The following is a 17,506-nucleotide window of genomic DNA, read 5'->3' as shown; positions in this document are numbered from 1 at the left end:
ACAGAGACAGGGAAATAGAAGGAAAGAGACAGAGACAAGGGACAAGAAATATAGTGGGAAGGACAGCAAATATTGTGCAGCAAGTGAGCAAAAGAGTAAGGAGATCTGTGAGGAATATAGGGTGTTGGTCTTCACAGGGTGTGGAGGGGAGCTCTTAGGGAATCCATTACAAAAGGGGAATGGCCCAACCAATCACAAGATTGGAAGAGTTTTCCTAATCCTATTCCAGATAGCAAACCAGTTCTCAACTGGTCAAGAGTGACCTAGAGATCTTGACCTAATGCAACTGAGTTTGCCCAATTAGGTAAATGAATATTAACCCACATGCCCCCCTGTGACAATTGGGGTTCATTAGGATATCATTCAGGGTATGATGTGGGGAGGGATCATATTAGGGGCATGTCATGGAATGGGTGGGCCTCTTAGATTGTAACTCAAACTCTGAGAGCCTATGAACATCCAAGAGGGAGAGGAAAGAATTTCTGAAGACCATAAATTACCTGAGGTTCTAAGACTACTTTGTACCTCACTCTGAGGTGAGGTACCCGTATCTTGTAAGGTGTATCTTGCAAGGTTCATGAATAAAATGTACACTTTTCTCTCACTCTAACAGGTTTTTCTTTTCATTCATTTATAACAAGACCCAAGGAACAATAGAGATTGAAAGGTAAAGGACCCCAAGGAGATTGGGGGGGCACAGCATGATGGCAGCATGATCTGAACTAGCAGTAGAGATTTTGAGTTGGAAACCTGATGCTAAGTGTCTAACTGTGTTATCTCCCAAAATTCCTGTTACCTCTCTCAACCTGTTTCCTCTTCTGTAAAATGATCAGACTAGCCTTGATGGCCACTGTGAGGAATGTAGGGTGTTGGTCTTCACAGGATGTGGAGGGGGCCCCTAGGGAATCCATTACAAAGGAGGAATGGCCCAGCCAATCACAAAACTGGGAGAGTTTTCCTTTTTCCCATTACACAGATAGCAAAACCAAGATTAGAAGAATCTAGTCCTGTGTTGGTCTAGAGTGACCTAGAGATCCTGGCCTAATGCAACTGAATTTGTACAACTGGGTAATTGAATATTATCTCACATACCTCCTGTAAGGATTGGAGTTCAGCAGCATATCCTGTGTTTTCATATGATGTGGGGAGGATCATATTAGGGACATGTCATAAAATGGGTGAACTTTTTAGACTGTAACTCAAACTCTGAGAGCCTATGAAAATCCAAGAGGGAGGGGAAAGAGTTTCTGAAGACTGTAAATTACCTGATGTTCAACTGCTACCTCGTGCCTCACACCAGGTGAGATGGCCATATCCTGCAGGATTTGTGAATAAAATGTACAAATTCCTCTCACTCTAGCAGACTTTTCTTTCATTCATTTGTAACAGCCTCTAGGGTTTCTCCAGCTCTATTTTTCTTGAGGTTTTTCTTTGTGAGGAGCCAAATTTATGATTCCTATAAGTTTACATAAAGAGCTTGGGATGAGACAGGGAAGGTACACTTGGAGAGAAGAGGAGGAATAGAAGGGAGGTCCAAGTGGGTTGTTTTTTGAAAGGAATTGTGGTGGGGGGTGTCAATCCAAAGCTGGGTTCTCCTCCTGTGCTCCAGATTCAATTGAGTTTTATCAGAAGGGATGTACTGATCAAATGACTGGGGTAGGGCAGTGTAGGTAGTGGAAGGAGCATCAGGCTCCTGTCCTGATCCAGGTCTTCCACACTTTTCCCCTGTAGGGCTCCAGGAATGGCAGAAGAACAGAAAATGGTCAGAAACCCATCTGAACCTCAGGAAACTTAGGAGAGACCTCAGTCACAAGCAGATAGTGGGAAATGGACCCAATCAGGTCCTACTGGATGTTGTTCTTGTGGCCTCCTGGTCTCTGAAGACAGCCTACTAGGAAGCCAGACTTGTGGCCTTCATTACTACCTCTAGGGAAAAAGAACCTGCAGATTTGCTGGTTGGGTGGTGCTGCCCTTAATAGAAAAGGTTAGAAATAGACGCTTCTCCCAATAGATCATGGGTTGGTGAGCTGTGAAAAGACTAGAAGGTTTTCAATGATGAGCATCAGGTGCAAACTCCTCATGGGACAGAAAAGGAAACTGAGAATCAGAGGAGGGGCCATATGTCCAGAAGAGCAGATCTTGGATCTGTGTGGGAGTATCTTGCCTGCCAGGCTAGCTGTCCTTACTGCTGGCCATCACCTTGCTGTGACAACCAAGGTTCATGTGCCCAGTGAAGATCCCTCAGAAGTACTCTTGAGGGGCGGCTAGGTGGCACAGTGGATAAAGCACCAGCCCTGGAGTCAGGAGTACCTGGGTTCAAATCTGGTCTCAGACACTTAATAATTACCTAGCTGTGTGGCCTTGGGCAAGCCACTTAACCCCATTTGCCTTGCAAAAACCTAAAAAAAAAAAAAACAAAACAAAAAAAAGTATTCTTGAACTGCAGGTTTCCACTGTTCTCTGTGGTCTGGGCAGGTTGCCCATGGCCCTAGGGGTTGTGGGGGCTTGTTCTGATGGCATGATTTTAAGTGAAGGACAAGAAATTTTAGACCGGCATGTGCTACACAGGTTTCAGGGTGAACCGCAACACATCCCATGACGTCTCTAAACGTGTTTCTCTAGCCTTCCAGCTTCAATATTCCCTGGGCTTGGAGGTGGAGGGTTAGCCCAGGTCCATTTCTTGCCCTCTGGAAGTTCACAGCCTAGGTGGGACAAGGAGTAGGCAGAGATAAATCCTATGGGAACTCTTACATGGTGAATGAAGACAGGTACAAGAAGGCCTTTTTGGCATGGGCATCAGGGAAGAATTCCTGGAGGAAGGCAGCCTCTGATCTGGCAATTCAAGGATTGGAAAATGGGCAGGGACAGACACCAGAGAAGATCTGGGTTTTTTGAGAGTCCTCTGCTTAAGGGGTAACTCCTGGGAGGATGTAGGGTTCAACTATTCACTCTTAGTATTTGCAGCTGAACCTGTAGTCCCCTAATACCCCATGTAGCCTTACTGTCAATAAGTCAATAATTCCTTGTTTAGGATTTCTGTGGGCCAGTCAGAGACTTTGAGAAACAATCCCTTAAATGGGTTCAGGCATGAAAAATAACAGTAACAATGGGAATCAAGTTAGTGCAAAGTTTTATTATGGGCAATGGGGAAGAAGAGGAAGATAGAGAAGAAAAGGGAAGTCAGCACACAATTAAGGCATGCACAGTAAAATAGAGTTCATCATGGAAGGGCAGTCCTGCATGGGGAAGCAGAGAGACATAGTGTCTTCAGCAGGAAGGGTTGCTCCTCTTGGAGAGTACTAGGGGAATATGTGCTCCAAAAGGCTCTTCTAAGAGTCAAGTTCTTTCTTATATTATGAGTTTGGATGGTCTCCCTCAAGGAGGACCAGTTGCTGATCAAGAGTTACAGGAAAAAAAAAACATTAATTTTGGAAGGTCTGTTATCAAGGAGAATAAAATCAAACTGGTGGTAAGGAAAATCTTATTAGGGAAACACAAGCATGCTAACTTTCTAAAATGTTATTGTCAGTATTATTCAATGATTATGTTCTATAGGCTCACAGCTTCCCTAAGGATAAACTATCTTTATTTTAAATGTTATTTTATTTTCCCCCAGTTACATGCAAAAAAACAAGTTTCAACAGTCACTTTGAAATCCTTGAACTTCAACTTCTTTCCTTTGCATCTTCCCTCACTCCTTCTCATTGAGAAACAAGTTACTTGATATAGGTTAAAAATATGCAGTCATGAAAAATATTACAATTGTCATGTTGTAAAAGTTGATACAATCCTCCCTCAAAAAAAGAGAAACCTGAAGAAAAATTAAGTGAATAAAAAGTATGCTTTAGTCTGTATTCAGATACCATCAACTCTGGTTTTGGGTTGGATAGTATTCTTTATCACAAGTCCTTCAGAATTATCTGGGTCACAGCACTCCTGAGAAAAGGTAGGTAGATGATCATGCAGAGTTGATCACCCTGCAATATTGTTGTTACTCCATAGATATTACATTTCATGGGAAAACCATCTTCATGGTCTCAAAACCATCTGGCCTCATGAAAAAACAAAATACTTTTTGCACATGATATCATGATATTCTTTGAGAATTTTAGAAAATTTACTACAAAAATAACTTGAAACAATTAACAATTTTAGCAAAGTTGCAGGATACAAAATAGACCCATATAAATAATCCACAGGATTATATACTACCAACTACAACCAGTACTTAGGTTAGAAAGAGTAAGTCCAGTTAAAATATAATGTAGACACTATAAAACATGGTGGAATCTACCTTCTAAACTATACTCAGACACTATATAAACACAATTAAAAAAAAACTCTTCATATAAATAGAGTCAGATCTAAACAATTGGTAAAATGTCTATTGCTCAGGGGCAGGCCAAGCTAACATAATAATGGCAATTATACCTAGCTTGATCTACTCATTCACTACCAAATCAGTCTGCCAAAATATTATATTTACAGAGTAAGAACAAAGAGTAACAAAATTCATTGGGAAGTGCAAAAGATCAACAGTATAAAGAGAATTATTTTTAAATGCAAAGGAAGGTGGCCTACCCATGCCGAAATGAAAAGTAGAAAGTGGCAGTCATCAAAACTGTTTGATACTGTCTAAGAAAGAGAGTGGTATATCAATGGAATAGATTAGATACTAAAGAAACAGTAGTAAATGACTATTAGGAATCTACTCTTGCATAATTTTTGAAGAAGAATTCACTAATTAACAAAAAATGTTGAGAAAACTAGAAATAGATATAACCCTATACCAAGAAAATGTCTAAAAGTCTACATGATTTCAACATAACGGGTGAAACCAAAAGTCAATCAGGAGGGGCGGCTAGGTGCCATAGTGGGTAAAGCACCGGCCCCGGAGTCAGGAGTACCTGGGTTCAAATCCGGTCTCAGACACTTACTAATTGCCTAGCTGTGTGGCCTTGGCCAAGCCACTTAACCCCATTTGCCTTGCAAAAAAAAAAACCTAAAAAAAAGTCAATCAGGAGAACAAAGAATAGTTCATCAATTATATCTATGGAAAGGGAAGGAGTTGATGATCAAGCAAAAGTTGGAAAACATTATAAATTGCAAAATGGATAATTCTAATTACTAAATTTAAAAAATTTTGCTCAAATAAAACCAAATCAACTAAGAATAGAAGTAATGCAAAAAACTGGGAAAAAATTTTTACAGCTAATGTTTCTAATAAAGGTCTCTTTTCTAAAACACAGAGAGATCTGAGTCAAATTTATAGGAAAATATGTCATTCCCCAAACAATAAATAGTAAAAAGATATGAACAGGTAATTTCTTCAAATCAAAAAATTAAAGTTATCTATAGTCAGAAAAAAATGCTCTAAATCACAAATGATCAGAGAAATGCAAATGAAAGCAATTCAAAGATAACATATCACACCCATGAGTTTGGCTGATATGACAAAAATGGAGAATGATTAATGTTGGAGAGGATGGGGGAAATGGAAACACTAACACTCTCTCAGTGGAGTTGTGAACTGATTCAAGCATTCTGGAACTCTGGCTGAATACAATCAAACTGTGTCTGCCCTTTGATCCAGCAATATCTCTACTAAGTCTGTCTCCCAAACAGATCATATTGAAGGGGAAAAGACCCACATGCAGAGAAATATTTCTAGCAGCTATTTTTGTAATGGCAAAGAATTGGAAATTGAGAGGAGGCCCATGAATTGGGGAATGACTGAACAAATATCAGTATATGATTGTGATAGTATACTATTGTTCTATAAGAAATGGTGAGGAGGTACAGTTCAGAAAAACCTGGAAAGACTTACATGTGCTAGTGCTGAGTGAAGTGAGCAGAATCAGGAGAACATTGTACAAATTAACAGGAATGATCAACTATGATTTGACCTAATTATTCTCAGGAATTCAATGAGCAAAGACAATTAAAATGTCATCCAGACCCAGAATTACAAGTATGGAGTTTGTATACAGATCAAAGTTTACAATTTTCACCTTTTTAAAATTTGTTTTATGTATTTTTTTCTTACTTTTTCATCTTATTTCCTTTTGTTCTGACTTCTTTCACAACATGACTAATATGAGAATTTGTCAAATATGGTTCACATATGACCCATATTAGTTTACTCATTCTCATGAAGGGGGAGGGAAGGAGGCAGAAAAATGAAGAACCCTAAATCCTAGAAAATAAAATGAACAAAGTTAAAAACTAATTGTAATTGTAAAAAAAGCTAATTGTAAAAAATAAACCTAATTAAAAGAGATAAGGAAGGAAACTATATCTTACTAAGAGATATAATAGACAATTAATATCAATACTGTATTTCTGATAAAGGCATCATTTCTCATATATAGAGAACTGAGTCATCTTTATATGAATAGAAATCATTTCAGAATTGATGAATGGTTGAATGATATGAACAGGCAGTTTTCAGATGAAGAACTCTAAGCTATCTACAAGCATATGAAAAAGTGTGCTCAATACTTTTTAATGGAGAAATGAAAATCATACCTCATACCTTTTAAATTTAGTTAATATGACAGATAACAAAAATAATAAATGTTTGTATGTGGAAAAATTTGGGACCATAAAGCACTGTTGGTAGGGATGTGAATTGATTAAACCCATCTGTTGAGCTCTTTGGAATTCTGTCCAAAGGGCAAACAAACTATCAATGAGATCATGAAAAAAGAGGAAAAACATCAATGTGCAAAAATATTTATGGCTGCCCTTTTTGTGGTACCAAAATACTGGAAACTGATGATTGCCTATGAATGATTCAGGTCTACTCAGCAACACAATGATCCAAGTCATGTACAAAGGACTGTCTCATGGATGAATATGATATCTGTATCCAAATAAAAACCTGAAGAATTCTATCTTTCAAAGCATATTTTTTCCACATTGTTCATGGTTGTGTTTTTTCCCTTTGTTCTGTCTTCCACAACTGTGACAAATGCTGAAATATATTTTACATGATAAAATACATATAAACTATATCAAATTGCCTGCCATTGTCAGAAGATTGAAGGACAATGAGGGAAGGGGAAAATTTGGAACTCAAAATCTTATAAAAATGATTGCTAGGAATAATATGGAAATATATTTAACATGATTGTACATGTCTAACCTATATCATTGACTCCGACTCATTGACATGAGGAAATAGGAGGGAAGGGAGAGAGGTAGAACAATGCAGAACTCAAAATCTTACAAAAATGAATGTTGAAAACTCTTTCTATTTACTTAGAAAAAATAAAATACAAATAATAAATTAATGCTAAAATATTTTAATCTGTAAGTGAGAAAATAAAATATTATAAGGGTGAGAAAAGAAAGCAGGAACAATTTTTGTGGAAAGGATATTCAAGACAGAATCTCAGAAACTGAGTAATTAAAGGCAGACATTTAAAGAAACCTCAAAGAAAAATGTAGCTTGACCAGAAATTCAACCACAGTTTCACAAAGAAAAGAAGGAACAGGATACTAAAGGAGTGAAAATTATGTCAAAAACTGAATGATAGTGATAGTTGGGTTAAATGCAGAAAATTACGTGACTCAAGAGAAAAAATTAGAAAGAGAATTGCCCACTTAGAACAAGAAGTACAAAACTTTATTCTGTGTAGAAAACTCCTTCAAAAGTAGAATGTAGCAAAAAATAAAATAATGACTTCAAGAATCAAGAAGATACTTTAAAAAATTAAAAGAGTATACAATTGGGGTGGCTAGGTGGTGTAGTGGATAAAGCACTGGCCTTGGAGTCAGGAGTACCTGGGTTCAAATCTGGTCTCAGACACTTAATAATTAGCTAGCTGTGTGGCCTTGGGCAAGCTACTTAACCCCATTTGTCTTGCAAAAACCTAAGGAAAAAAAAGAGTATACAATTACAGAAATTTGGGATATTTCAAAATAACAAAGCTGTAAGCAATTGATGAAAGAACATTAAAGCATATTTGAAATACCTGGAAAACATAAAATAGAATAACTTTAAACCATATAAAATACTTGGGATTGTACCAGCCAAGACAATCTCAGGAAACTATGTGAACACAATTACCTGATATACTTCACACAAATAATGTCAGATATAAATAATTGGAAAAATGTCAATAATTTACATCATCTGTGGTATACCTATCATTGTTATTGTGTAGAGCTAGAAATAATCAAAAGCAAATTCATATCAGAAAACAAAATTCAGTCCTACTGACAACATATTGTCAAACTCTGAAAAGTTCAGTAACAGAAACTAGAACCTCTCCCAAACAAAGCAGGAAATTTATGAAGTTTCATCTGATATCCCTTAGATAGTCCTGTAAGTATTAATTGTTAAGAATCAGTAGGGAGGGACAGCTAGGTGGCTCCATGGATAGAGCAGCAGTCCTGCAATTAAGAGGACCTGAATTCAAATCCCCACTCAGATATTTAATAAACACCTAGCAATATGACCTTGGGCAAGTCACTTAACTCCACTGCCTTGCAAAAACCAAAAAGAAATTTAATTAAAATCGAATTAGTAGTTAGAGAACACTTATTTTAGAACCTACTATTTGCTAGGTGAAAAACAAATCTTATGGGATACATAATGTAATGCTCCAGAATGTAGCATTTGTGCTGCTTATCTTACTTGTCTAATATTCAACCAGATTATCATTTCCAGTGGTAGTTGCTCCCTTTTATAGACCTTAAAACTACTATTGGCAGACTGTATTCTAAAGTTCCCCCAAAAGGGCTGGGTGAACTTCCCCTTCCATTCTCCTATCTACAAAGCAGAAGAAGGGAGGAGTTTCAAAATGATCATATTTTTGTTTAGATATTTTTTAACACATATGTACATGTGGTGAAATTTATCTTTAATAACTATTTGAATACAAGAAAATTTATTCTACATGAATTTCAATCAAAATTGTTACCCACAAACAAAATTATTCCATACTGTTCTAATATATGAATGAAATTTTGTTATTTGAGGCAGAATTTGTCGCACTTTAATTTGATCTACTTCTTACTTTTGATCCTTTAATCTGTAGGCAGAGTTCATCAGTTGTGTCTTGGGATATGAAGAACATTTTTCATCATGGTTGCTTTGGAACTGCCTTGGAACATTGTCTTCATCAACTGTCTTTCACACTTGATCATCTTGCAGTATTTTTCCTGCAGTGAACAACATTCTCCTGGTTCTTCTCATCTGACTTTGCATGAGCTCAAATAAGCCTTCCCAGGTATTTTGGAATCAATTTTGCTTGTCCTTCATTGTAGCACAATTATATTTCAGTTCAACCATGCACGTCAACTTGTTCAGTCATCCTTCAGCTGATGGGCATCCTTTAGTTTCCAAGTCTTTGTCACCACAAATAGAACTTCCATGCATGTTTTTTTACAAACAGAGTTTCTTTCTTTGATCTCTGGCATACAGATATGGTAGAAGTATTTCTGGGATGCACAGACTTCTAGGTCAATTATTGAGAACCAGCTGAAAAATAGAGCTGAGAAAATGCAGCCAGGCAAGATCCTTACTTTACATAGGGGGCCCACTCTACAGACCCTTGTATACAGCAATTTAATGTAATGTGAATTTACCAGTGAATGGGGAACAGAGCAGGAGGGAGGAGGAAGGGATAGTTGCCCCCATGCAGGAGAGGCCAGAACATGATTGAAGGACACATGTGGGGTAGACACAGAAGCCACAACATGAGGAGGAACAGATGTTTGTTGGGGCCAGCTTCATGAGGCGCTAACTGGAGAAGAAATGAAGAAGATTCCGGCAGGTATACAGCTGGAGGCCAGACACAGAAACATTCAAGATAGTACAAGTGACAGGAAGGGGACCATGGAGAAGCACACTGGAGCATAGAGGACTGACACAAGACCAGAATTGTAGGCACCAAACTCTCCCACTGGTGGGATGACTGAAATCCAGATTTCCTCTCTCAGCGTGGAGGTCTCAAGCCAAGCCTTGATCTATCAGTGGGGCTGGTTTTCTCTCTGCAGGTCTGTTTTTCTGTTTCACATGTAGGATTTTTTAAAAGGCGTTTTGGGGGATTTATTGGGTTGGTGGCTTGTAGGAGGCCACAGAGCCCCAAACTGAGGGTCAGGAGCAAAAAAAGATTCCAGTAATCTATGGCCAAGGTTACAGAGGGGCTTTTTGGAATGCAGATTTCTTTCAGAGTTCCTTACATAATGTCAAATTTACATAATGTGACATTACAGAAAGCAAGATCTTTATTCCTATTCCAATTCAGTCTTCTTCAGAGCCCTCTCATATCTAAGGTTCTGAGATTTTATTCATCTTACTGAATCCTTTTTTATTTATTTTTAGTTAGATTTAACTAGCTCTGAGAAAAAAAAGTTGAGATCTTCCACTACTATTATTTTAATGTCTATTTTCTCCTGTAATTCAGTTAATATCACCTTTAACAATCTGAATAGGGGCAGCTAGGTGGTGCAGTGGATAAAGTACTGACCCTGGAGTCAGGAGTACCTGGGTTCAAATCCTGTTTCAGACACTTAATAATTACCTGGCTGTGTGGCCTTGGGCAAGCCACTTAACCCAATCTGCCTTGCAAAAACCTAAAAAAAAACCCAAAAAAAACAATCTGAATGCTAGGCCATTTTCCACATATATGTTTATTATTGGTATTATTTAATTTTCTATGGTTCTTTTCAACAAGTTGAGGTTTTCCTGCTTTCCCCTTTTAATTGGGGCTCTTTGGGCTGTTGTTTTGTCTGAGATCATCATAGCTACCCCTGCATTGTTTTTTTACTTCAGATGAGGTATAACCATTTTTCCTCCAGTCCCTTTATTTTAAATGTATTTATCTGTTTGTCTTAAAAATATTTCTTTTAATAACAAAACAAAACATATTGTAGGAGTCTGGTTTCTAATACATTTTGCTACACATTTCCTCTTATCAGGGAACTCATATTATTCACACAGTTATGATTACTAGCTATCTTCTTAACTCCATTCCATTTTCTTGTATCTCATCATCTCCCTCTCCCTCTCTCTCTCTCCCTCTCCATCTCTTTCTACAGTCCCTCTTCTAAAGTATCTTACATATAACTATTGGCCTTCTTTTATCAGTTCACACTTTTCTTCACTTGTATTTTGTATTATCCTCACTTCTACTTACCTATAGGATAAGATAGATTTTGATGACCAAATGATTCATTATATATTTTCCTTTTGTGAACCATCTTAGATGTGTGGTTTGACCATGGTGCTCCTCTCCCATTTATAAACTTATTATGTTCCTTAGGATTTCTCCATCATATTTACCTTTTAATGCTTCTTTTTGTTCCTGTTTCTGATCTTGCCCTGGAGTCAGGAGTACCTGGGTTCAAATCCGACCTCAGATACCCAATAATTACCTAGCTGTGTGGCCTTGGGCAAGCCACTTAACCCCATTGCCTTGCAAAAACTAAAAAAAAAAAACTAAAAAAAAATAAATTTGGTCAAGAATCTGAAGCTTATTATGGAGGTAGAAAAAAGCAGTTTTGGAAGTGCAGAGTGATTCCTTCCACATCTGCAGACTCAGGATCGTGACTTGGGCTGAGACCTCCAGTGCTGAGAGGAGACTTTTGACTATTCGGCTCATTTATCACATCTGGTATCCACATGTCTGTCTTCTGTCTATCCATGATTGGATACCCTGTGTCTTTCTTCATTCCATATGTGGCCTGTATTATCTTGGCTGTGGCCCTGTCCAGTCTATATGTGTCTGTCCCTCCCATGTTCTTCTTGATTTTGACCAGGCCCTCATGAGGCCAGCCCAGACACCCACCTTATTTTCCTCCTGCTCTCTCTTCTCTATCCCTAGATTCCATGTGTCTTTATACCATCCTTTGCCCCCCTCCCTTCACCAGCATTTGACCCACATCTTGCCTCATTTTTTTCCTTGAAGACAGATCTGTGGGCAATTTCACATTATCATAAAAGTTGCTGTCCTGAGATGTGTGCCCAGTGGTGCCTTTTCACAAAGCAAACTCTGGAATGGATAATAAAATGATGGCATAATTGGAAAAGAGCATGGCAGAAGGTAGGAGAGCAATACCCCTATCACTTATCAATTTAAACTATAAATGGATAAATCTATTAGCTCTGATAATAAAATAAAAATGACAGCAGACGACAATGTTCAATGAGACACAAATAAAAGATAAAATCATATTCATTACTAATCGCTCTAGCATAGGCCTACAACTCATAAAATCATTCTTCAATAGCTATTGATTAGGTTCTTCCTAGGTGCTGTGTATAAAGAAGGATAAGTGGTTGAATGCAGCAATCATCATGCATTTCTTGAATAACTCCTGCATAACCAGGCCTGTGAGAGATTCTGGAGATAGAAACACTGTTAAGGACGCAGCTCCCAAGCACTAGAAGCTTCTGTTCTGATGAGACAGGAAATGCATGAAAGTATACAGAGAATAAAAATAAATGAAGGCGAAGTACAAGGCAATCTGGGAGTCAGGCCACCAGCAGTGGGGATCAGGAGAGGCTCATGGAACAGGGGATGCTTGGACTGTGTCTGGATAAAAGAGAGGGATTGTCTGAAACATAAGGACAGAGGGCCAGCTTCAGAGTCAGGAAGGCTCAGAGCTCAAGTCCTGCTTTGGACCACACCAGCAGCAGACCCACACTCAAGTCTCCTAATCTCTTAGTACCCCAGACAGCTCTGAAAGATCACAGAGACATTGAGATGGGTTATCAGTCTTACTGAGGAGGCCAAAAGATGAAAGAGTGCTCGACTAGAAATACTCTGATTTATGTTGACCCAGGGTAGCACAAGTAGTAAGTATCTGAGGCTGGATTTGATCTCAGATTTTCCTAACTACAGGCCCCGTGCTCTCACCACTGAGTGGCCTAGATGGGAAAATTTCCAGTTCTCAAAAGACTGTGACTAAGCCACTGTTCAGGCAGTTACATTGAGGAGAGGCAAAAGCAGGGAAAGAGCTCATTCTCAGTGCAAGGATGTTTTCCAATCACTCAGTCTTATACATCCACCATATACCCCAAGGAAAAACTCTAGTTGTCCTACCAGTGTAAAAATCTCTTATGGATGGTCAATGCAAGGGTCTGGGAGCAGCATCTATAATCCCACAGAGAATATAATTAACTTTTATGTGAACAGAAAGAGAAGCTTGATGTATCCTACTGGAAAATTTACACTTGATCAATATTCAACTGAGCAAAAATGAATGAAGGTGTTCAGGTCTGGTTCAATATTAGGAAAACTATCAGATACATAAGTGATCATGACAATAATAAAATGAACAGAAATCAAAGGATTATTTTAAGAGATGCAGCAAAAATGTTTCACAAATTATAACATGCATTCCTAGTAGAAACATCAGAAAGCATGCAGGAAAAAGTAGATTCTAATGAATTAACTGAAAAACTAGTTGAAATCATTAACAACTTTAGCAAATTTGACATTAGCATTAGCTTTAGCATTAACAACTTTCATTGGTTTATAAAATAATGCAAAATGAATATTCAACTTTGCTTTTTTTCTGTTTTTTTTTGGGGGGGGGGTTGACTATAGGATTAAGTTCCTCAATTTAGGAAAAGCTAACACTAACAGGTAAGCCAAACTAAAAAACCTATTGCCTTAAGTTTAGGTTAATTATAGATTTTGTAAATGAATCGATGGTTAAGACTTTATTAATTAGTAGAAAATAATTTGATACCCCATATACATCAGTGTCAGAATAAAATGATCATAAGATATAAAGAATATTTTAAAAACTAAGTTACCCTTTTTGACATCTGGAGAAAGAGGGATATTGACAAAAGATAAAGTTTTCTGACTTCTTGAATAAGTTCTTTTAGCTAGAGGTTAAGTATTAGCTGAATAGTATAATCTTCAATGTTTGGATTTCCTTCTCTGGAAACTGAAAGCTCAAGTTTGTCTAGTAACCACAGGTCCCTTGAAAAGAAGATTTCTGTCTACAAAATGCTTCAGCTTTGGTGCAAGACCTTCTGGAGTAATCTCCCTTTGACATCTCAATGTTGACCACAGTATGACTTTCTGTTCAGAAAGCCTGGAAGAAGTAACCAGATGGATGACCTGCCTAATCAAATTGAATTATATTCAAAACAAGTTTCCTAAGATTGCTGCTATGTTTTAATCCTCTTTTTTCTGTTATTAAAAAAAACTGTGAATTCTCCTCTATCACTAATTACTGAGGAATTAGTTGACCTGACTGAAGGGAAACTCTAACCATTCCATTAAATCCTTGGTTTATTTACTTGGAAACTTTGTACCTGAAAATTATTTCATTTTTCAGATAATTAACTTTCACAGACAAGCAGTTTCCACTTTGGGAGCTCTCAAGTCAGAGACAGTAAAGGGACCTAGTGGCTGATTAGAAAGGTATTATTGATGGACCTGTGCTTATAGAGACTTCTAGTTCAGAGTTCAAGGGCAGAGAAGGGCATTTTGGGCAAAAGGAGGGAAAGAACCTGAGAAGTATGTATCATTCCTGGTCACAAGGGATGAGGGTCCCTGAGGAATAGCATCATTTAGGATCCCAATGGAATAGCGACCCTGAGGAGCAGTATCAATTGCAACCCCAAAAGACTGGGGGTTCTTCTTGGTTAAGGAAAGCAGTGAACAATCTTCTCCTGAAATCACATCAATTTGTAACCACTAGAGACTTTCAAACCCCCATATCTAGATCGGAATACAGCCGTGTGAAAAATTCTGAGACTTCAGACTATCCCTTTCCCTCTGGAACCTTAAATGAAGTATAAAAGGCAAGGGTAGCAATCAAAATCTCAGACAAAGCAAAATCTGAAACAGATCTAAGTTAAAGAGATAAGTAGGAAAACTCTATCTTCCTTAAAGGTACCATAGACAATAATATAATGTCACTCCTAAACAAATGGCCAAGCATCTGACTTCTTAAAGGAAAAAAATAGATGAGTTATGGAAAGAAATAGACAAACTATACTAATGGAAGAATCCACCTTTGCCCTCTCAGAATTAGCAAAATCTATTCATAAAATATACAAAAGAAATCAAGAAGACAACAAGAATATTTTAAAAGTTAGATATTGTAGATTTCTGGAGTAAAGAGGATGGAAATAAAAAGAAATATAATTATTTCTTTGCTCAACATGAAACCTTTATAAAAATGAGCCAATCTTAAGGAATTAAACCTCATAAGGAAGTGGAGAAAAACAGAAATACTAAATGGAAACGTTTACTGAACATTTATAGAACAAAGTGCATGAATTGCCTAGTTGTGGAAACTTAGATTTAAAATTATTTGAAAAATAAATAATATAATGTTAAAAATGAATGAGTCAAAGAATGAATCAGAGAACGAAGCAATAATTTCTTTTAAGAGAAATATACAAATGAAGCAACATACCAAAATTTCTGGGACACAACCAAAGCCAGACTTAGGGGAAGCTTCTATCACTAAATCCTTATATTTCTAAAACACAGAAAAAAGAAACAAGGAAATGGGCATAAAATTTTAAAATTTAGAAAAATACACAAATGAAAATATCCATTTATATATCAAAATGGAAATCCTAAATTTAATAAGATTAAGAAAATTTTAAGGAATAAACTAATAAAAAAGTAATTGTAGAGTTTATGAAAATATAAACAAAATAGATTAACCACTGTTTAAGTTGATTAAAACAAGGGGAAAAAAGCCTAATGATTGGTCTCAAAAATGAAAGGACACATGCATAGCCAATGAAGGTGAAATGAAAACAATATATAGGAGTCATTTGACTCAAGGAGATGCCAGCAAAACTGACCTTCTATGTGAATTAGATGAATACTTACCAAAATGTAAACCATCCTTGTTAACAGAAGATAACATAGAACATTCCAATAATTATGTCTCACAAAAAGAAATTGATCAAGGTAAAAATGAGTCTCCTGAGAAAAAAATCCAGAGCATGAGATGGATGTGAAAGATGGATTCCAAACATAACTATTTGAAAACGACAACTTAGGATGGAGTCCTATCATATTTCTCTTGTAACACAAATATGATTTTCATACATAAATAAAATGTGAGAATGTACACACACTGAACCATTGTCAGTAGAGGCATGATATGATATGTTCATTTTGAAAATTAATTGCAATTTTTACACAGAAAGTAACAAGTACTTTAAAAATTTTAAAACAAAGACTCCATTTTACCCTAAGGAAATCATCAATAATGAAAAGATGTTTCCATATAAACCAAAACATTTATAGCAGCATTTTTTGTTACAATTGTGCATTGGCAACAATGTAGTTGGTCATCCTCCATGTAATGACTAAGCAAGGCAAGGAATATGAATGTCACAGAGTAGTATCACCATGCTGTAAGAAAGGATGTGTGGGAGAAGGACCCCATCAGGAGTACTGGAACCTCAGCTGCTGGACTATGGGGCAGCTCTGTAAGGCATTGCCAGCCTAAACTGGTCATTTTCCATTGTGAGCTGAACACTTGGAGGTCCTGAACACTTGGAGGTCCCAGGGTTCTGATTGTACAACCACCCCAGCCCAGGTATCCCCAAGGCACAGATGGTGGCACTGGCAGCCCCTGGGACTGAAGGAACAGAAAGTGAGAGCTCCAGCCCACTACACACAAATTCAAGTCATAGGGATGTCTACTGGCTGGGCTTCTTTGTGGTAGGATGAAGGACAGAATTTTGTGTCAAAACCACCATCCCACCTTTGTATCGCCAGAACATATAATTATAGGTGCATAGTCAGTCTCCATTACAAATATTTAGGATAGTTTTCTACTTTGTGTGCTGTCCCCAGAAACAAAGGCTGTCTTGGTCTATATAAAGAAACTGGGGCAAAGGTGATTAGAATCATCCCATATGATTCAATTCAGTTTATGTCCTTTGTCCATTAGAAAAAGTTAACTATCACAAAACTAGAGATTTCTGTATATAGACAACTGCTAATGACTACTTCCATGGAAGGTCAGATGACAGCAATCACCTGCACCTACATAGATGACTTGGAGTTTACCTGGTTTTGCAGGAGAAAGGAGAATTTAGGAGCTGTTCACACATTCAAAACAATTGATGCAAAGGAAAGGATTTTTCAGAGAGAACTGATGGCTACTTTTATAAGAATGGCTCCCTATGCAGGGATTTCATTTCTACTTTTGGTACCTTTAAGACAGTTGGCCTCTCCCATCTTCCTAACTTTGTTGAAAGGTATTCAACAGATAGCCCAAATGCCTTAGTTCTGAAAATATAGATACACTTGCTATGCATTGATGTTGCTGGAATAATAGCACAGACACTATCTTATCTGCTTGATCTAAACTCTCTTTAAATGCAGTTCAGAACTGTTCTCCCAGATTATTTAAAGTGCCTCATGGGGCGGCTAGGTGGTGCAGTGGATAAAGCACCAGCCCTGGAGTCAGGAGTACCTGGGTTCAAATCTGGTCTCAGACACTTAATAATTACCTAGCTGTGTGGCTTTGGGCAAGCCACTTAACCCCATTT

General features: G+C 37.5%; 1 long non-coding RNA gene and 1 pseudogene across 10 annotated transcripts in view; one reads left to right on the top strand and one right to left on the bottom strand.

Annotated features, from left to right (window-relative positions):
* Nucleotides 1-17,506, bottom strand: part of LOC141497619 (uncharacterized) — a 160,705-nt gene that overhangs the window by 59,779 nt on the left and 83,420 nt on the right. The gene's annotated exons all lie outside the window — the stretch shown is intronic.
* LOC141503227 (solute carrier family 25 member 16 pseudogene) lies at nt 2,556-17,333 on the top strand (annotated as a pseudogene).

The sequence above is a fragment of the Macrotis lagotis genome, chromosome X, assembly GCF_037893015.1.
Source record: "Macrotis lagotis isolate mMagLag1 chromosome X, bilby.v1.9.chrom.fasta, whole genome shotgun sequence".
In the NCBI taxonomy this organism is placed as follows: Eukaryota; Metazoa; Chordata; class Mammalia; order Peramelemorphia; family Peramelidae; genus Macrotis; species Macrotis lagotis.
The sequence above is the reverse complement of the archived record's forward strand: the minus strand, read 5'-3'. Positions and strand labels throughout refer to the sequence as shown.